Below are 22,562 nucleotides of genomic sequence, written 5' to 3'. Positions count from 1 at the left end.
ACAGAGACCAACAGGGTCATTACATACCCTTTATGTGCCTGCCTGGCTTCTTCCCTAGCCAATGGGCCTTGAGGCAGGACAGTGTCCCAGGGTCTCTGAATCCTCACTCTGGGTAGGTGCCCAGGGACTTAGGGAATACTTGGAGCAGGGCATGATGCTAAGAGGAGCTGGTGGCCACTGTGGGGGGTCTGGGGTAGGAAACAGGGTCCCTTGGAATCTCCTAGCCTCAGGGGCTCCAGCTTAAGCAGAGACCGGAATTGATCCTTATCTCCCCATAATTCCATGAATGACCCTGGGCAGATCTCTGTCTTTCCCAAGGCTGCTCAAAGACCGGCCTTTCCACCTACCTATGTCCCTTGGCTCTGTCTTTCCACCTATAAAATGGAAAGTTGAATTCAGTGATTTCTCAGGGTCCTGCAACTTTCAACACCTCTGGTTCTAAGTCTTTGCTATCAACATCCCCAGGTCACCCCACCATGCTCTCCCTGGCCTCCTGTCTCCAGGAGAAAATCTTCCAGCTGAATCTCTTTCCTTTCAAGAGACTTTCCCCTGAGCTGTGCCTCAGTAGCATAGATCATCTCCCTCACCCTATACTCCTTCCCTTCCCCAGCCACCAATTGGCCCTCAACAAGCATTTGCACCCCATTTCTGCCCTCCTCAGGGCCTGATAATATCTTTGGAGACCTAAGCACTGAAAAGACAATCCGTACTGGGTATAATTCGAAACAAAACACTGAATTGTGCAATGCATGCAATGAAGTCCACAAATTCTGATTTCTCCTATGACTACATCTTCAATTAAAATGTTATATATGTGTGTGTGTGTGTATATATATGTAAATATATAACTAACCTCCCCCAAATACAAAAAGAAGTGTTTTAATGTTCAACATTGCTGGGGCTTTGAATGTGTGCTTCACCTGCCCTGGCCAGCTCCCCAACCTATGTTCTTGGCCATGTAAGGAAGCATGCGTTCCTCGTTCCCGGCACTGTGTCTCAACCCTCTGAGCCATCGCCTCTAACCCTATTGCAGTAAGTAATAGTGCCTCCATGTTACAGGTGAAGAAACAAGCTCAAGGAGGTGATACACTTGCTCTCCAACTAAGAAAGGGCAGAACCAGGTCTGACTCTGAGGTCCAGCTTCCTTCACCTGTGAGGCTGTGGCCCTCTCCTCTTAAAATAGTTCTAGACACAGTGTAACTGGATAAGTCAAACCAGCTGGTGGATGGGGGGCCTGGCATGCCTGGCAGTGGGCATGGCTGGTTCAGGGTCTTCTTGCCCAGATGTTAGCACAGGCTTGTATGAACTGGCCCAGGTCACCCTCTTGTTCTCTTTCCCATTTGGCCTCTATCACCCACTGCTTGGTGTTTAGAGCTTCTCACTACACAAGTCGTGTTCATGGTCATGAAGGTGCAGGAAAAGGTCCTGACTGGGGTGTGAAAATCTGTTTGTCTCAGTGATCCAGCCTGACACTATACCCTGCCTGTCTCCTAGTCTTTTTTAATTTTTATTTTTTTAATCCTCACCCAAGGATATGTTTTTGTTTTTGTTTTAATTGATTTTAGAGAGAGAGGGAAGGAGAGAGAAACATCAGTCAGTTGCCTCCCACACGCGCCCTGACCGGGGACCCACAACCTCAGTATGTGCCCTGATCAGGAATTGAACCTGCAACCATTTGGTGTACCAGATGACACTCCAACCAACTGAGCTCCCAGTCTTAGTTCTCAGGATTTGCCCCCCAGACTGCATCTTCATGTCAGGAAAGCTCACCCATCCTAGATATGCCTCCTCCACTTCCCACACCTTCCCCAGGTTCCCACAACCCCTTGTTCAAAAATACAACTGAATTTCATTCCCCTCTGCTTTCACGAAGAGTGGTGCACACACAGCTCTTCCCCACTAGATGGCGAGTTCCCTGAAAGCCAAAACCCGAAAACCCCATCGATTTCTCTATAGACCCTTTCTTCTCAAGTGCAAATGTACAAACGAGTATTTGTTGAATGAGTTTATATTATATCTATGTACTAGGTTGCTCTACCCATACACACACACAGATAACATTTATTAAGTGCATATTACGTGCCTGTCCCAGTACAAGGTATTTTACTTTTGCAAAAGTTAAAAAATATAGAAAAGCAAAGATTCAGAACTTTTAATAACCATAGAGATAGAAAGTAGATTAGCAGTTCTGGAGTTTGGGAGCTGTTGGGTGTGGAGAAATGGGAAGTGACTGCTAATGGGTGTGGGGTTTCTTTTAGGGTGATGAAAATGTTGTGGAATTAGATAGTAGTGATGGTTGCACAACTTTGTGAATATACTCAGAATGACTGAAAAGGGGTTAATTTTATGACATGTGTATTATATCTCAGTAAAAAAAATAAAAAATTTAATACACAATTCCATTGGTTGGTAATCCTCTCAACTGTATATGTATGTGGGTATTACTATTTTTATCACCATTTTACAGAAGGAGAAACCAAGGCTCTGAGAGGTGAATCCAGTGGGTTGTTGTGAGAATGAACTCTAAATAGTTAATGCTTATGGAGCCTAACATAACTGGTCTATGGAATCTTCATAACAGCCCCATGATTTTCAACCCATTTTGTAGACAAGGAAACTGGCTTTGCTGAAAGTCTCAAGGTAAGACAAGAACTGAGATTCAAACACAGACAACCTGATGCCAACCTGCCCCACAATCACCTACCTCCTTAAATTAAAAGGGTTAGCAATCATTCGTGGGGATGGGGAGCGAGCAGAACCTCTTCCACGGCCACTGCCAGTGTAACTCGGCACAATCACTTTGGAAAACTATTAGTATCTGCTAGAGCTGAACGTCCACACACCTTCTGACCCAGCAATTCCACAGAAATGCATATATATGTGCACCAAAACACATGTACAAGACTATTCACAGCAGCATTATTCTTATTAGCTCAATATTGGAAACAACCCAAAGGTCTATTAGCAGGTGAGTGGATAAATACATTTCAGTACAGTCACACTACAGAATATTAATACAACAATGAGAGTAGACACTCTACAACCAAACTCAACCATAGGGATGAATCTCACTGACAGTGTGTTGAGCAAAATGAGCCTGCCATGGAAGTGTATATGCTGTATGATTTCATTTCTATAAAGCTCCAAAACAGGCTAATCTACAGCATTAGGAATCAGGGTTGTATTCAGCCTGGGTGATTAGAAAGGATTAAGAAGGGGTTCTCTGGGGTGCTGCTAACATTTTGTTTCTTATCTGAATTCAGGCTACATGAGTGTGTTCCCTGTGAATACTTATGACCTTTGCACTTTTTTATTTGTATGTCAGACAGACATCTTTTAAAAGAGAAATTGGGTTTACACATGCATACACACACATAATCAGGAAGCCTCACTATAGCCTGCCTTGGCTGGGGAGCAGGGGATAGTTGAGTGAGTTGAGAAAGTAGAGGGTGGAGAGGTGGGTGAGAGTGAGAGAGGAGTCTTAGCTGTGTCTCTAACTGGCAGCGAGTCGGGAAGTCATTTCCCCTGAGTCTCAGTTTCTGCATTGGTGAAATGGGAGAACAAATCATAAAGGAAAAATGGATAAATATAATGACATTAAAGTGAGGAAGATTAGTGGATTAGTTTTCATATCAGGAGCATCCAATTGTTCTATCAAAAATATAGGTCTCCCCTGGCCATAGTTGCTCAGTTGGTTGGGACATTGTCACAGATAGTCATGAGTTCAACTCCTGGTCAGGGCACATGCCTAGGTTTGGTCCCTGCTTGGGGCACCTGCAGGAGGTAACTGATCAATGTGTCTCTCCCACATCAATGTTTCTCTTTCTCCCCCCTTCCTCCCTCTCAGAAAGAAAGAAGAAAGAAAGAAAAGAAAAGAAAAAAAAAAAGAAAAGAAAAGAGAAAAATTAGGTCCAAATATACTAGGAATAAAAAAAACACTTTCCTTTGTAAGAAGTACACTTCGCATTTATAGACTCTCTGCTTCTTATATTTATGTTTAGTGATACTATAAGTAGCAGTCATATTGTTTATACATTTTAAAATTACAAAAATACCAAGTAAAAATAAAAAGCCGTATGTAGACTATCTCTGATCCCGACTGAGAACCATTGATCTTTGTGCTCTGAGATTGTGAGAGCGGAGAAGGAAGGAAAGGGCAGAAGTGGAAGCACAACAGAGTGGAGCTCACGTGAGTGTCCAGCCATCTATCTACCCATCCATTCATCTCTCCATCTATTTGTCTACTTAGTCATCTACCTATCCAGCCATCCAGCCATCCTCTAATAGTCAATCTGTCCACCTATCTGTCCATTCATCTACCTGTCTATCCATTCATAATCTGTTAACCTGTCCATCCATCTCTTCTATCCATTTGTTCATCCATCCATCTCCTACTGATGTGTCCATCTGTCCCTGCCTACTTCCATCTATACATCTCTCTAACCTTCCATCTTTTCATCCATCCCCCCACCCCAATACCCACTCATCTGCCAATCCGGTGCATGTATTAACTGCCTGCTGGTATCAGCTCCTCAGTTAAGCCAGAGATGGGGGTTGGGGAGGATGCTCAGATACTTATAACATGACTCCTGCCTCTAAGCAACTCAGCAGAGGAGAGTGAGCCACCAGTGACTCATCTCAAAGTGACTCACTCACAAAGTTTAGCCAACAAAACACCAGTCTCATGCCCTTGTCAGAAATAGTGCCCAGGACTGTGGAAGTTTAGTGGAGGGGGCACTGACTTGCAGCCCGGGAGTATGCTAGAGGAGGGTGTGCTTGAGGTGGACCTTAAAAGACAGAGCAGGAATTAGACACTCCGAGAGAGGAGAGGTATTCTGGGAGGGAACAGCAGGGACACAGGCAGTTTGGGGAATAACAGAGTGGCAAGTCATTCAGCTGGCTGGGGGGAGAGCAGGGTGCCAGCAGCCATGATCCCTGGCAACCACCCCTGGCCCCACCCCTAAGCCTGGCCCCAGTGGGCACTGAGGCATCCACACCAGTGCCACCCAAAGTGTCCATGGATCACTGCCAGGTCATGGATTCTCTTAACCAGTTCATGACAAGATAAATACATAAATTGAGAGTGTTTAGAAACATTTATATCAATTTAATGGCATAATCTGATATCTATTGAATATAATAATAAAATATTGAGCTTATAGTTTGTCTATTTTTTCAATTTAATTTTTCTAGTAATTCATTTTTTATTGTATTTGGCATACTTATATGTCCATAGCAGATTGAAAATAAAAATGGACTCTTTGCCCATTTAGTTTGGGCTGCAGGAAGTTTGAGAAGCATTGGTGACAAACACAGCTTACATTTAGGTACCCTTCGCCAAGGTGGCTTCATGGTCATTACCCCATTTCCCTGAGAGCAGGGCAGGATGAAAACTATCATCCCCATTTTATAGCAGGACTGGCCCAGGTTCTCACACATGGTAGGTGGCAGGGCTGAGATTTGAACCCAGGACTGACACCACATTAGGCAGCCTTCCATGAGCTCCTGCCTAGGCTAGGCTCAGCTGGCAGGTGTGGTGGGAAGGCCCAGGACAGGAGTGAAGAAGCAGCTGGAGGAAGAACAGCAAACAGGGTGGGAGCTTGTACCCAGGACATGTTCTAGAGTGCCTGGGGTTACTAAGGGCACTGAGGGCGTACAGGAAGCCTTCCTGAGGAGAGCAGCCTGGGGGTCATCCTGGGCTTCTCCAGATATTCTTAGAAGAACCAGGCAAGGCCCGCGATCTGTTTGGGAATAGGTGGTGGGGCTAGCTCGAGGCCTAGCCCACTTAGATCCCTCTCCAGCTTCTTCCCTCCTCTTGTCCTCAGGAAGCCAGGTGGTGCGTTTCCTGAGGCCAAGGTCCTTAGTCCATTCATCTGTGGTCCTAAAGCCCACCCAAAGTTGAGCCAACAAAACCACCAGTCTCCTGCCCTTGTCAGGAACCATAGCACTTTCAGACACTCTCTCCTCTGCCCCTCAGACTAGTGAACCAGGATTATGACTACTCCATATCATTGATGGGGCACAGGCTCAGAGAAGTTAAGTCACTTGCTTGAGGTCACAGGGCAAGTAACCTAAGTCTCTAAATCCTGACCCTGTACTTCTTGACTAGTACACTTAAATAGTAAGAGATGAAAGCCATTCCCATAGGGCCGTTGGGTGCAGCCCATGGTGGGGTGGGAATGGGGTGGGTGGTGTGCAGGGCCAACTGGGGAGAAGAAAACAGTGGTGAGTGGCATGACTAGTGGGGTTATCTGTCCAGAAACCTCCTCTTCTCCAGCACTTTGGCTGCTTTCTGGGCAGCCTTTTTTTTTTTTTTTTTTAATATATCTTTATTGATTTCAGAGAGAGGAAGGGAGAGGGAGAGAGAGAGATAGAAACATCAGTGATGAGAGAGTCATTGATCAGCTGCCTCCTGCACGCCCCAGACTGGAGATTGAGCCCACAACCTGGGCATGTGCCCTGACGGGGAATCGAACCCCAATCACCTGGATCCTAGATCGATGCTCAACCGCTGAGCCACGCCCGGCCAGGCTGGGCAGTCTTAAAACCCCATCCCAGACCAGGATAGGCAGAAATGACATGGGCAGGGCAACAGGCCTTTCCCCTACTCTGTTGATAGACAAGGAACATAGGATTATATTTTTGGAGGACCATTTGGCAAAATCTATTACTCCAAAAATGTTAGGACTCTTTGATCCAAGTTCAATTGCAGGATTTTGTCCTATAAAAATATTTCCATAAGTGTACAAGTATGTTCCTTGCAGTACTGTTTATAATACTAAGAAAGAGGAGAGTGATTGATAAATTTTGATAAATCCCTACAGTGGAATACTATGTAGCTGTCAACAACCTTATCTGTAAAATGGGGATAATAATAGTATCTATCTCTTACAGTTTTTATGAGGATTAAGTGCTTAGTAAATGCTAGCTATCATTAATGTATAGGTGTAGAAATGGGGAAATGCTGATTAAAAAAGAAGTTACAATATGTGAAGTGTGATCTCATTTGAATAAAACTGATGATAGTAAACATTCACATTCACATATACAAAAAAGAAAAGTCTGGACATATAGGCATCAAACTATGGCATTGATGGTCTTTTGGGAGGTGGGTAACAGAAACATTCACTTTGAAAATTTCTATCAATTTTAAAGTTGCATAATACCTGTGCATTGTTTTTGAAACCAGCAAAAAACACACCTCCAGCCAGTGTTGCTCAGTGGTTGAGTGTCGATCCATGAACCAGGAGGTCATGGTTCAATTCGCGGTCAGGGCACATGCCCAAGTTTCTGGCTTGATCCCCAATAGGGGGCCTGCAGGAGGCAGCCTATCAATGACTCTCCCTCATCATTAATGTTTCGATCTCTCTCTTCCTCTCTCTGAAATCAATAAAAACATATTTTTATTTATTTATTTTTTAATGTTTTTATTGATTTTTAGAGAAGGAGAGAGAGAGAGAGAAACATCGATGAGAGAGAAACATTGGCCAGCTGCCTCCTACACGGCCTCCACAGGGGTCGGGCCTGAAACCCGGGCATGTGCCCTAACAGTGAATTGAACTGGTGACCTCTGGGTGCATGGGTTGATGGTCAACCACAAAGTCACACCAGCTGGGCAATAAAAACATATTTTAAAAAACCCCACACCCCTAAACATGTAAAGAAAATAAGAGAAGATTGTGGAGCAGATGATGGCATGGGAACCCCCTCCTCTCTTTCTGAGGACCCCAAAGACCAGAAAATCAAAGCTGTCTAAGCAACAGGAAAGGCTCTCTGTTTGGCTGACCAGACACTGGAGCAGGTGAAAGTGCAGCCTCCTACCCCAGCTTGTCTGACACTCATTCTCATTCCATGAGAATAGGAGGGAGGCTTCTCTTTAGGGCACAAGGGCCAGGAGGCTGGTTTATCAGGGTCCCATGGGTCAGGCAAGCCGCTCACCCTCTCTGGGCCTCAGCTGCCCTCCCTGTAGCATGGGCAGACACAGCCCAGCCTCTCAGTATGCTGTGAACAGCCAGGGGAGGAGAATGAGCTGTCAGGATCACATCAGGGCAGGGGATGGGGGTCAATCTGGAATTAGTGTTTCAACAAGAAGAGTTGTTATGCCAAGAGTCTGTCAGTCTGCAAACAGGCCCATGGCCACCGCTTACCAGTGGACAGTTTTTACTCACACACTTCTGACACCAAATGTATGATATATTTGCCAAACCATTTTCCAATTCTCCAACGCCAGCTGGGTGTTCTCCAGCTCAATTCAGTTCTGACACTATCTACCTGGAGTTAATGTCAGATCCCACAAGTTAATGGCTCAGTCCCACAAGACTGCCCCTGCTGCAGACACCAGTCACAAGTCCAGGTTGTCATCTGTACTTCTGACCAACAGACTATATCAATCAGGGGATCCCAAAACCTCTCCCTTAGATTTGACAATTTGCTAGAAAGGCTCAGGAACTCAGGAAAGCACTTTACTTACATTTACCAGTTTATCATAAAGGACACAACTCCAAAAAGCCCAATGGAAACAATTCATAGGGCAAGGAGGACAGGAATGCATGGGGCTTCCATACCCCTTCCAGGTCACCCTCTCAGCACCCCCATGTGCTCACAACCCAGAAGCTATCTGAACTCCTTCATTTTGGAGTTTTTATGGACGTTTTACTACATAGGCATGGCTGATTAAATCATTAGCCATTGGTAACTGAACTAAATTTCCAGCCCCTTGGCCCTCCCAGGAGGTGGGGGGTAGGGCTGAAAGTTCCAACCCTCTAACCACGCCTTGATCTTCCAGATGACCAGCTCCCATCTTTAAACTGTTAGGGGCCCCCAGCCACCAGCTCATTAGCATACAAAAGATACTCTGATCGCTCTGGAGATTCCAAGGGTTTTAGGAGCTGTGCACCAAGAACCAAGGATAAAGATGAAATATATACAGTATATTTCCCATTGTACCACAGCCAGGCATCCCATTGGGCTGTCAAGCCCTGTATATTGGTTGTCATGTCTAACCAATCCACTAAACCACTTGTCACATAGGGCTGATGGTCCCCACTTTATGTATGGAGCACATTTGGCTCAGAGAGTTGTGTTTGTTTATTTCTCCCACACAGTAAACATATGGTAGAGAGAGTAGGACAGTCACCCCACATCATGCAGTTTATGAGTAGCACAGCCCAGATTTAAACCTAGTTGTGTCTAATGGCAGAGTCAAAGTGTGTCCTTCCACTGGGCAGCTCAGAGGGACTAAAGGAAGGCTGACCTCCCCCAAATATCACATGTCAGGTGAACCTCCCAAACACTGAGCTAAAGGGCAGTTACAAGTGTGGACGGAGCAGTTGGCACAGAGTAGGCACTTTGTGAATATGTGCTGAGTCAACCAAGGACTGGCAAGGCCATCTCCCTCTGTTCCCAGAAGGAAATGTGAGGATTAGGATCACATAGACTACTCAGGACTTACATCCACTTCCTAGAAATTTGGCTTGTCGAGGCCTGAATAAGCAATGAAAGTCAGCAAAGGCAACAGGCCTCTTGTTACTCAGAAGGGAAATCGGGGCTCAGCTTGGATCAAGGGCTTGCCCCAGACCACCCAGTGTGTCACGCCCGTGATCAAGCGAGGTCTCCTGCCTCCTACCTCTGGCCTTCCGTGCTGCACCTCTGAAGTCTCAGCAGAGAGCCAAAAGAGGTGGAGCAGGTCCCACTGCGTCATCTGCCTTTTCTCCAGATGAGAAAATGGAAGGCTGGAGAGCAGGTGTGCCTGGCAGCACAGCCTCCTCCTGTGTGCCTGGATGGCATTCCTGGCCACTTCAATGTGCCAGGGTAGGGTTTGTGTCTGGTTGTTCAGAGTCAGTCCCAGGAGAGTAGGATGGGTGGGGGGTGCCTCGGAGGGGGTGGAATGGTGATCAAGGCCCCCCTAGACCCTTGCCTGCCTGGAGCATTGGGCTCAGATGATGCGTCTGCATCTAGGGCTCCCTGGCACAGAGGCCTGGGGGGTAGAGTGTGGACTGTGGTGTTCAACACTGCCCTGTTGTGACAACAGCCACAATAGGGTATCAGGCCTGTGGGCTGACATGGAAAGGGGATCCCAGGTAGGCATATCTGTCACCCAGAGTCACACAACTTGATGGAGCTATTGTGGGACAAGAGCTGGTATGACTCTCAGGAGTACACAGTGGAGGAGGGGAGCAGGGATCCTGGACGGGGCAGAACTGACTGTCACCTGCCCGTACCCACCCACTGGCCAGCCTGTCCCATATCTCAGGGACAATCAGGGGGATGTGTCACCTATTTATTAGTGCCAACCCCTGCCCCGGGAATGTTCTGTTCCCTCTGGCCCTGTTGGGGGCCTCCTACTCAAGGTCAGCTTGCCCCACCTCAAAGAGGAAAGCCAAACTGAGCTGCCTTGCCCCTGCAGCTCAGGAGTAGGAAAGGCAAGTGGGAGGTGGTGGGGGTGGGTGCAGGCCGTGTTGACAACCATGAACACCCAAGAGTACATCCCTCTTGTGTAATACTCCCCAAATGCAGAGCACACACTCACCCACAGCTGCTGCCAGACAGTCCAGGCAACTCACTTAGACCCAGGTTACAGATGAGCACAGTGAGACCCAGAAGAGACGGGGTCACCTGCAGGTGAGTCAGAGGAAGTAGCAGAAGCAGAAACCAGACCTTTGGAATCTGGCTGCTTGGGTTTGAATCCTACCCCTGCCATTTCCAGGATATGTGACCTTGAGCCAGTGCCTTGACCTCTCTGGGCCTCTGTTTCCTCATCTGTAAAGAGAGAATATCCTTTCCCTCTCAGGTTATCAGGAAGGACACAGTGACAGAAAAGCCCTGCACAGTGCATGGCACACAGTAGGTGCACAGCAAATTTTAGTTCTTCCTATCCTTCTCACCTACCCTGAGTCTGAGGGAATACCCTCTCCTTACTCTTCTACTTAATACCTGAACCAAACCCCTTCTGTGGCCTTGACCAGGGTGTGAGAATTGGGCTCACACAAGAGCCTCTCCCAGCCCAACATGTCCAACAGAGGTCTGAACCTGCCTTTGTCCGCCACAGGACCAGCAGCAGGGTCAAGGACAGCCTCAGAGGGAGGCCCCAGGGAGGGTGTCTGCCTGAAGGGAGTGTGAGCATCTGGGCAGGTGTGGTCTATGGGAACCTCAAAAGCACAGCCCCTCCCACTTCCATTTTACTCTGCAGTTTGTCACAGTTCATTATGCCCTCCGCCTCAGTTTACATGTGCCACCTCACCAGTGCTGCTCACGTATAGGCCAGATGATTTCATTCACAGCATTCCAAGACCCCAGGTGGAGACCTGACCCCGGCTCTCAGCAGCCCTCTCACCTGGGCCCAGGTTGAGTCTTGATCCCAGCCTGAGCCCTAAGCACAGCTCCAAACTGAGCCCTGGCCTGGGTTAGATTGTGTCCTGAGGGTGTATGCGTGTGTGGGGGTGGGGGTAATAAGTGAGAAGGCTCATCCTCTCAGGAGAGGGAATCTCTTGGTTACCACAGCTCTGAGCTCCTCAACTGGAACCTCCCTCCTGCTCCAGGAGCTGGCCCTTCCCTTAGGCTGAGGAGCTGAGCCTCCCTGGGTGGGCCTGTGCACACTGCTCAGCTTCCCAGGCCTGAGGTTCCCAGAGCCCTATGCTGAGCCTTGCCCTGCATCTGGGGCCTAGGCAGGAGATAGGCAAGCCAGATGCTGAGAATAAGAGAACTTGGGCAAGATGAAAGCCTGGGCTAGACCCCAGGCCCCACCTACCACCTGACTAAGTTCACCCTGTAACATCATCCCCCTTGTAAAGGACCAGAGGGACTGCCCTGTCCTCCAGAGCATCCTGATGTCCCGTTTTATCCTGTCCCTATCTCCACACTAGTGGCCCGGGAACAAGACTCCCCATGTCGCAGAGGGAGAGTCAGACCCAGAGAAAAGAAGTAATGTGTCCAAAGTGACACAGTCATACACAGATAAGAACTAAAAGCTGCTAAAACCAGCGAGGCCTGACCATGGCCACCTCACCCATCAGGGTGGCCTCACGAAACAGGTGGGGCAGGGTGCCTGTAGCTGGAAGGAAGCCCTGGCCTTCCCCAGCCAGACCAGTGGAAGTGCCCTTCACCACTTCTCTGGCCTCTACCTGTTGGCTAGAAGCCTGGTGGCTGTGGATCTACTTGGCTTCCCTGCCCCACTGTGACATCTGACTTCTCTATGCCAGGCCAGGGGGAGCTCTGGGTCCTTGTCCCTGATCTGAGGGCCCACCTGGAACCAGCTTTTCTACTGGTTCTTCTCTCCTCTACACCTGCAGGGCTCTCCTTTCTGCCTTCCTGGGCCCACACTGAGCTCCATGGAGAGCCACTTAGATCATGATTCAACCCCAGCCTGGCTAGTGGGACCCCGGAGGCAAGAGGAACCTGTGTGCACTTCACCCTCTGCTCCTGGAAGGGCAGGCAGGATGAACTCTTGGGCTCTTGATCCTGAGCCCTCTCTGGAGTAGAGCTCGCCTCTGTTCACCTGACAGCTGAGCCTGAGCAAGGGGGTGGGTCCACAGGAGTATTAACTCCTTCCTCCCAGCAAAGCCCTAGAAATGCCCCTTCCCATTTGACAGGTGGGAGGCTCTGACTCCCCTCAGGCTAGGCACTTGCATCCACCTGATACCCTCCAGCCTCTCACCTGGATTCCCTTAGATCTGCAAGTGGGGTGGGTCCCAACCAGGGCCTCGGAGTCCCCTGGGTCCTGCGGGATGCTTCGGGCAGCAGCTGCTCTGAGGTATGTTCTCTGCACCCGCGGCAGAGGGCTCTGTGAGCTGTGCTGTAGCAAGGCCCTGCTTTTAGCAGTGGGTGTGGATGTGGGCACTGCCTGCCCCACCTGCCTGATGCCCGCTCAGGGTGTCCTTTGCCCCCTTGATCAGGTGCCTCCTTTTCTACTTAGCACGTGGGTGGCAGCTGCTCTCCCTGCTGGCAGCCTGTGGGGCAGCCATGGCTGGAACCATGGGCCCAGGTGCCTGCCAATGCCTGTTTGGGACCTGCTCGTGCCCACTCACCTTTAACCCCCTTCTTTCCGTGGCTCCCAAACTGTGGGCTGGGTCTGGGAAGGGAGGAGCCACAGGTGTGGGGCCAGGCCCAAGTGGGGAGACAGGGCTCTTGACAGCCTCAGTTACCTCCCTGAGCCCAGTCCCTCTTTGAACCTCATTCTAGTCCCGAAGTTTCCTCTCTCTTGAGCTCCCAGCCAGCTCAGTGAACTCCGTTCATTTCCTGGGCACCAGCTCCATCCTGTGATCCCTTCTGAGCCCCCTCCTCCTCTCAGCTCCCTCTCTCTTCCTCATTTCCCACTCCAGGAGCAGCCTCCCCCTTCTCACACCCCGACCCCTGACTGAGTCCCCTGTGCCCCACACACAGCCTCTACGCTCCCGGGACTCTCATTTCCTCCTGGAACCCCTCTTTGTTTCCTTTTTATTTTTTATTTTTAATATATCTTTATTGATTTCAGAGAGAGAAAAGGAGAGGGAGGGAGAGAGAGAGAAACATCAATGATGAGAGAGCCGTCTGCCTCCTGCTGCCTCCTGCAAGCCCCTGACTGAGGACCAGCCCACACCAGGGCATGTGCCCTGACGGGAATCTCCTGGATCCCAGGTCCATGCTCAACCGCTGAGCCACTCCCGGCCGGGCTGGAAGCCCACTTTCTGACCTCCTTTCTCTACCCTGAATCTCTCTCCTCCTAAGCCTCCTTTCTCTCCCTGAACTCCACCACCCTGCACTCTCATCTTTTATTTTTAATCCTCACCTGAGAATATGTTTTACTGATTTTAGAGAGAGGGGAAGGGAGAGAGAGAGAGAGATGAGAGAAATATCTATCAGTTGCCTCCCACGCACCCTCACCGAGGATGGAACCCGCAACCTCCGTATGCGCCCTGACTGGGAATCAAACCTGCAGTCTTCTGGTGCATGGGGTGACGCTCTAACCAACTGAGCCACACTGGCCAGGGGCGTATTCTCATCCTTGAGCCTCTGTCCCCTCCCTGAACCCCACCCTTTTCCTGACCTTCCCTCCCTCACCCTCTCCTGCCTCCAGGAACCTACTGACCTCTTCTCACATGATCCTGGTTCTGGGTCCTCACATTTCTCCTGACTCTTATGTTCAGCCCACCAATCCCCTGAACACTCTCCAGGTAGCAGCCCAGAGAGAGGATGGGGCCAGGCCAACTGTGGCCAAGCATCTGATTCTCAGAGTCCAAAAAGGACACATGCACGTTCTCGGAGGCCCCGCTAATGGGCTTCAACTGGGAAGGGGGGATTCAGGGGCCTGGCTCCCCTGCCAGCTGCAAGGGGCTGTGTGGGTCAGAGGGAGTAGGGCCCAGGCAGAGGTGGGCAGGAGAGGGCTATCTGGGGTGAATAGAAGGAAGAACAGGTTGCTGGTTGATGTTCTGGGTGACGAACAGCTTCTTCCTGGTCCCATGAGCTTCCTTCTTTCTGCTGCTGCAGGTGGGCAGCAGAGTTTAAGGGAATCCTTGCCAAGGATGGCAAGACACTTAGAGCCCCCTGCTGATGGCAGGAAGTGGAGTACAAGGGGCTGTGATGTGTAAGGTGGGGGCGTGGAGGATTGGCTGGGCCCAGAAGAAGCCCTGAGTTGCTCAGGATCCTGTTCATGCCCCAGCTTAAATTCATGCTGTCCTGGGGTGGGCATCTAGAGAAAGGGAGCCGATGAGGATGCCCCCTACTCCTTTCAAACCGCTTATACTTGCTGAGTGTTCCTGGCGGGTCAGCTTGGCCTATCTCTGATCGCTCTTCCCTCTCTTCCATGAACTTCCTTTCACATGGTCTCTCATTGTTGGGCCTCAGTCCTGCTACTTTGGAGGCATCCATTCACAGTCAAACCAGGAGCCAGAGAATTAAATCAGAGGCATGTGTGCATGTGTGTGAGCGTGCATGTTTGTTTTTGTGTGCGTGTGTGTGTGCGCGCATAAGGCCCTGGGGTATAGCTCTGGCCCTGCCATTAACTGGCTTTGCAGCTGGGCAAGGTATTCACTCCATCTCCCAGAGCCTTAGTTTCCCTACACAGAGGGTTGCCAGATTTTTCAAATAAAAATCCAGAATTCTCAGTTAAATGTAAACTTTGGAAAACAATGGCAAAATATATATATATACATTTTTTAAACTTTCAGATTAAAAAAATATATATATCTTTATTGATTTCAGAGAGAGGAAGGGAGAGAGAGAGATAGAAGCATCAATGATGAGAGAGAATCATTGATCGGCTGCCTCCTGCTTGCCCCTGCAGTCCCCAACTAGGGATCGGGCCCACAACCCAGGCATGTGCCCTGGCCCTGCACTTGCTGTGTAGTCGATCCTGTGCTGGATGCTGGGACTGGAAAGATGGCATAAATGGTGCCCCTGCTCTCAGGGGACCTCCAGTCTAACAGCAGGGGACAAGTGAGTCTTTAACGACTCTGGTACAAGTCAGGCTGGGATCAGGGCTGCGACAGAGTATACCAGGAAGGGAGACTGATTCTGCCTGTGGAGGAGGAGGTGTGTGTTAGGCCAAGAAGGATGGGCCAGTTTTTGAAGAGCTTCAGGACAAGACATTGGGAGGAAGGACTTTTTAGGTGGAGGAACATCTTGGGCAAAAGCAGGGGAGGTGTGAAAATGCAGCAGAAAGTTGGGGAATAATCAGGAATCTGGCTTGACTGGAGGGGGGGTGTCTATAGGTCAAGTATCAGCTCAGGGAAAAGAAGAAAAGGAGAGAATCAGGTAAGAGCACAGGTGTCAAAGAAATGTAGATTCTGTGCCAGGGACGACAGGGAGCCATGGAAGTGTGTCAGGCCAAGGCAGGACCAGCCGTGTGCACTGGGGCTGCAGCAAGGAAGAAGCACTGCAGGGGAGAGCTTGGGTCCACAGGGGGTGGGTGCCTCAGCCCAGGAGTGGCCGGGCTGCCTGAGCTGGGTGGGGACCGAGAGACCCACTGAAAGGTGGATGGACTGTGGAGTGAAAGGACGGATTGTCACTGTGATTTCTGCATGTGCTTCTCCGAAGGGCTTGGGTCCCATTCAACTCTGGATCCAACCCCAGAACAGGACCTGAAACAAGATAACATGCTTGTAAATGTCAGCACAGTTGCATGGAGAGGACTGGGAGACAGATGGAAGGTTTAGGGGTGAGAAAAGCAGAGGATTCAGGAGGCTTTCCTGGTTTGAGCCTCAGCACCTGGCAGGATACTGACCCCCTAAACCAAATAAGGGGGTAGAGGGAGACTGAATGTGGGTAGAGTTGGGGGATACTGAATTGTAGGGTCACCATTGGGTGACATCTACAGGCTGTTGTCCTCAGGTTGGCAGGTAAAGTCTGATCCTGTGACAAGGCAAATGGCAGAACTCTGAGGCAGCTGATAGTATCAGGATGCTTGTTTCCTCTGCCTGGATTAATGTCTCCTGTGTGCCTAGCCCTGTGCCAGTCTGAACATGATCATAATGTGGTAGGAGGCTGTCCCCTCAGCAGAAAGACAAGATGGCTAAAGTCAGAGCCTTCACTTTCTATGAGGTTCAAAAACAGCTACAACTAATATATTGTTTAGATGCATGTGTCTACATAGTAAAACTATTTTAACAAAACAAAGGAACTCCACAGCTGTTAGAATGGCTAACATGAAAAAAAGACTAACCATATAAAATGTTGGTAAGGATGTGGAGCAACTGGAACTGATACACTGTGGGGATGTTAAAACAGATTGGAAGACTGACAGTTTTAAAAAACGTTAAACATGAAACTGTCGTCTGACCTAGCCATTGCATTCATAGGTATTTAGTCAAGACAAATGAAAGGGTATGTCCATGCAAAGACTTGTACACAAATGCACCTAGCAGCTTTATTTGTGAAAGCCTGAAACTGAAAACAACCAAAATGTCCATCAACAGGCACATGGGTAAGTAAATCCATACAACGCAAATACTACAATGGAATTCCACATGATGGAATACTACACTGCAATGAAAAGGAACAGCCTGCCGATAAACGCAACAGCATGGGTGAATATCAAAATAAGTATTCTGAGTGAACAGTATACAGAAAAATAGCATGCATTGTATGATTCCATTTATATAAAATTCTAGAAAATGCAGTCCAACCTGTAGTGACAGAACCGATCAGGTTTTATCTGGGGATGAGATTAAGGGGTATAGGAGAGACTGGAGGGAGGGGTTACAAAAGAGTATAAAGGAATTTGGGGGTGGGTAATGGATATGTTTATTGCCTTGATTTCGGTTATGGTTTCAGAGGCATATACCTATGCCCAAGCTCATCAAATTGCACACTTTAAATATGTACAGTTTATTGTGCATCATTTATACCTCAATAAAGCTATTTTTTAAAAGCAAGGGAGTGATAAATCCCAAATTAGGAGTGTGATTACCTTGGGTGTGGGCAGACAGAGGCAGGAGTAGGAGAACCAGATGTAGGGTATTAGTGAGGTTCTAGTTCTGAGGTTGGGTTGTGAATTCACTGACACTCATTAAATATGAATGACAGAGGGAGAGAAACATCGATACCCATGCATCCCCAACTGGAGATAAACCTGAAACCTGGGTATGTGCCCTGACTGAGAACCAAAGCTTCAATGCTTTGGTGCTCAGAATGACTAACCACTGAGCCACACCAGCCAGGCCTGATGTCCAGATTTTCAAAGGTAGGTGTATGTGTGTGCTGGAACAACTGGATAACCACATGAAGAAGCATGAAGTTGGGTCCCTACCACACACCATATACGAATATTAACTCAAAATGGATCAATGACTTAGATGGAAGAGCTAAAGCTATAAAAACTCTTAGAAGAAAACATAAAGGTAAATCTTCATGACCTTGAGTTAGGAAATGGGTTCTTCGATATGATGCCAAAGCACAAGCAACAAAATAAAAGTAGGTAAATTGGACTTTGTAAAAATAAAAACTTTTGTACTACAAAGGAAACCATCAAGAAAGAGAAAAGACAACCTACAGTATGAGAGAAAATTAAGAATCATATATCTGGCCCTGGCTGGGGTGGCTTGTTGGTTGGAGCGTCATCCCGTGCACCAAAAGGTGGTGGGTTTGATTCTTGGTCAGGGCACATACCCAGGTTGTAGGTTCGATCCCCAGTTGGGGTGCATGTGGGAGGCAACCGATCGATGTTTCTCTCAGTCTCTCTCTCCCTTCATCTCTAAAATCAATAAAAAAAACCCTCTTTAGCCCTGGCCAGTATGGCTCAGTTGGTTGAGCATCATCCCATGTGCCAAGAGGTTGCTGGTTCGATTCCTGTCAGGGCACATGTCCAGGTTTTGGGTTCGATCCTCAGTAGGGGGAATGCAGGAGGCAGCTGATCGATGCTCCTCTCTCTCTCTTCCTCTCTCTCAAGTCAATAAGAACATATTAATAAAAACTCTTAAAAAAATTAAAAGTTATATATCTCAAAGGACTAGTTAACAGACTATATAAAGAACTCTTTTTTTAAAAAAAATGTTTTTATTGATTTCAGAGAGAGGAAGGGAGAGATAGAAACATCAACTATGATGAAAGAGAATCATGGGTCGGCTGCCTCTGCACGGCCCCTACTGGGGACCCGGCTGCACCCTGGGCATGTGCCCTGCCTGGGAATCGAACTGTGACCTCCAGATCCATGGGCCGACACTCAACCACTGAGCCACATCGGACAGGCTAAAGAACTCTTAATGACTCAACACTAAAAAGACAACTATCCAATTGAAAAATGAGCAACGAATCTGAATAGACATTTCTCTGAAGAATTTATAAAAATGAGCACTAGCACCTGAAAAGATGCTCCACTCCACATCATTAGTCATTAGAGAAGTGCAAATCAAAATTATGAGATTCCACTTCACACTCATTAGGATAGCTGTAATAAAATAGATAGACAATAACTAGTGGTGGTGAAAAAAACGGAATTCTCATACCTTGTATGACGGTGCAGTTACTTTGGAAAATAGGCCTTTCCTCAAAAAGAGTTAAACATAGTTATCATGTACCCACTCTTGGTATATAACGAAGAGAAAAACACACTTCACACAGAAGTTGTACATTATTTATAATAGTCAAAAAGTAGAAATAATCCCAATGTTCATCAATCCATGGATGAATAAACAAATTGTGGTCTATACATATGATGGAATATTATTCGGCCTTAAAAAGGAAGGAAATTCTGGCACATGCTACGACATGGATGAAGCTTGAGGACATGGTAGGAAGTGAAATAAGCCAGTCACAAAAGATCAAATTACTGTGTGATTCCACTCATATGAGCTACCTGGAGTAGTCAAATTCATAGACAGAAGGTAGAATGGTGGGCCCCAGGCGCTGGGGGAGGGGATAATGGGAGTGATTGTGTAATGGGCGCCGGGTTTCAGTTTGTAAGATGGAAGGACTTCTGGAGCTGGGTGATGGTGGCTGTTGCACAGTGTGAATATGCTCGATGTCACAGAACTGTACACGGAAAAGTGATTAAAGTGGTAAATTTTATGTTATGTATATTTTACTACAAAAAAATCAAAAGGGGTCATTTACTAATAAATGCTACAACACGAATGAATCTATGAAAATATTATGTTAACCGATAGAAGCCAGACAAAACAGACCACATAAGATTCCACTGGTATGAAATGTCCAGAAGAGACAGATCTATAGAGACAAAAAGTACGTTAGTGATTGCCTGGGGCTGGGGGGGGATGGGTTTGGGGGAAATGGGAGTGACTGCTAATGGGTACAGAGTTTCTTTTGGGGATGATGGAAAATGTTCTAATATTGATTGTGCCGTTGGTTGCACAACTCTGTGAATATACCAAAAACCATTGAATAGTAGAATTTAAATTGTTGAATTGTATGGCATGTGAATTATATATTAATAAAGCTGATTTTTTTAAGGGGGTGGAGATTGGATCCTTGGAGAGCAATGAATTTAAAGACTGAAGCAGGGAGGAGAACCAGGGAGGTGAATCGGCCCCTTTGTGCAGTCAGCTCCTGGAATTTCAAGGGAGATAGGAGTTGCTCCATTAGTTACAAACCAAGGGCGTGCTTCCCAAAGATAAACCCATTGCAGCTGCTGTTTTGGGAGCACTGACTAGTGCTAGTCATCATGCTACATGCTTATATAAAGTCACCTAACCCTTCAACTTCTCGTTTTACAGGTGATATAATTGAGGAATTTGCTCTTGGTCACATAGGAAGTGGCAGAGCTCAGAATGGAACCCAGGTCTGTCTGACTCCAAAGTTTAGTTCTAAAAATGGACCCTAAAATTCTTAATTTTATATATAAGTTTTCAGACTTACCAAAAGTATAAAGAATAATACAGTGTACACCTGTGTACCTCCACTAGCTTAAGAAATTGAACTCTCTCAATGCCATTGAAGTCTCTCTGCAGTCTCCTCTCTGATTCCATCCCTCTTCTGCCATGCAACCAGGTTTCTGAATTTGGTATTTTTTGTTTCCATACTTTTACTCTGTATATATCTTCAAGCAATATGAAGTATAGTTTTGCATGTTTCTAAACTTTATATAAACATTACATAATGCTGAATGTGCGCTTCTGAGGCTGCCTTTTTTCACTCGGCGTTGTGAGATTCATCCATACTCTATTAATTTCCATTGCTGAGTATGAAGCATTCCATTGTATAAAGGTACACCAGTTCCTCTCTCACTGTCCTGGGCTTGGACATTTGGGTTGCTTCTAGTTTTTTATTACAAGTCAAGCTGCTATGAACATTCTTGTTCATGTCTCCTAGTCGAAGTGAGTGAAAATTCCTAGGAGTTTGTATTTGTTTCCTATGCCTGCTGTAACAAATTACCACAACACTAGTGGCTTAAAACAACACAAATTATTTATCTTACAGCTCTGGATGTCAGAAGTCGAAATGAGTTTCACTGGGATGAAGTGAAGGTTTTGGCAGGGTTATGGTCCCTCTGGAGTTTCTAGGGGAGAATCCATTTCCTTGAGTTTTTTGGCTTCTAGAAGCAGCCTGCATTCTTTGGCTTGTGGCTCCTTACTGCATCTTCAAAGCCAGCAACATAGTGTCTTCAAAAATCTCTGACTCTGACTCTCTGTTTCCATTGTCACATCTCTGATTCTGACTCTCCTGCCTTCCTCTTATAAGGACCCTTGTGATTACATTGGATGGATAATTTCCCCATCTTCAAGATCCTTGACTTAATCATATCTGCAAATACCTTTTTGCCAAGGAAGATAACAGTCACAGCTTCTAGGCCTAGGATGTTGAAATCTTTGGGAAGCCATTATTCTATCTACCACAGAGGGAACAACTGGGCAATGTGACATGAGCATCTTTGAATTATGAATTAGTCAAACTGCTCTCCACAGTGAATTGGTTCTTTCTCCTACTAGCGGTGCATAAGCATTCCTGTCACCCATTTTCACCTAAGCTTGTTAATATTTGACTTTTTAACTTGTGTCAACCTCATGGCTGTGAAATGTCTAGGCTCTGACTGCTATGTGGTCAAGGAAGAGACAGTGCATAATCCATGGACACAGATAATAGTATGGGGGAAGGCCTGGGGGTGGGACAGATGCCGGATGGAGGGGATCAAGGGGGGGGGGAGTGGTGGAGGGGATATCTGTAATACTTTCAACAGTAAAGATAAATTTAAAAGAAAGAAAGAGACAGTAGTCAGTGGTGTGGAATGTGAAAAAGAGGGATCCTGGCAGTAAAAATGTGGTCGATGACCTTGGCCAGAGCAGTTCCCTTGAAGCGGTGAGAGGGAGGTGAAGTCAGACCAAGTTAAGGAATAGGGAAGGCCAGGAAAGGGACACAGGGAATGCGAGTGTAGATGGTATGTCTCGGTCAGCTTTGGCTGCCACAGTGAAATACCACAGACTCGGGGGCTTAAACAACAGATATTGATTTCTTACCATCTGGAGGCTGGGAAGTCCAAGATCGAGGTGCCAGCAGATTTAGTTTCTGGTGAGAGCTTGCTTCCTGGCTTCCAGACAGCTACCCTCTCACTGTGTCCTCACATAGAGAGAGAAAGAACTCTGCTCTCTTTCTCTTCTTATAAGGATACTGATGCCATCATGGGGAACCCAATCTCATGACCTTATCTAAATCTAATAAATTCCAAAAGACCCCACTTTCAAATAGCATATTGGGGTTTAGGGCTTTCATATATGAATTTTGGGGGACACAAACATTCAGCCCATAACAGGCTACTTTCAAAATATTGGAGGGTGTATGAAAGGGAGGTTATCAGTCTAAAGGCAGAGAGAAAGAGAGATATAACTGATGGAATGGGGACAAAGCATCTTGAGGAGGCAGGTAAAGGTGAGACCCATAGAAAGTGTACCTGGATTGGCTTTGGAAGGAGGAGAGGTGGCCTTTCCTGGAGGTGGGAGGGAAGGGCACTGAGGCAGATACAGAGAAAATCCAAAGAGGTGAGGCAGAAAGTGAAGAAGCTTCTACCTATGATGGTTAGCAGAGTTATCTACTGAGAGAGGCAGGAGTGGGTTTAGGGGTCTAAGGAGTGTGGGGAAGGTTTACAGAGGACATGATTGTGGGGCATTCAACAGGGTGCCCACTGGGCTGAACAAAGGGGGATT

Source organism: Miniopterus schreibersii, assembly GCF_964146895.1.
Source record: "Miniopterus schreibersii genome assembly, chromosome: 3".
In the NCBI taxonomy this organism is placed as follows: Eukaryota; Metazoa; Chordata; class Mammalia; order Chiroptera; family Miniopteridae; genus Miniopterus; species Miniopterus schreibersii.
The sequence above is the reverse complement of the archived record's forward strand: the minus strand, read 5'-3'. Positions refer to the sequence as shown.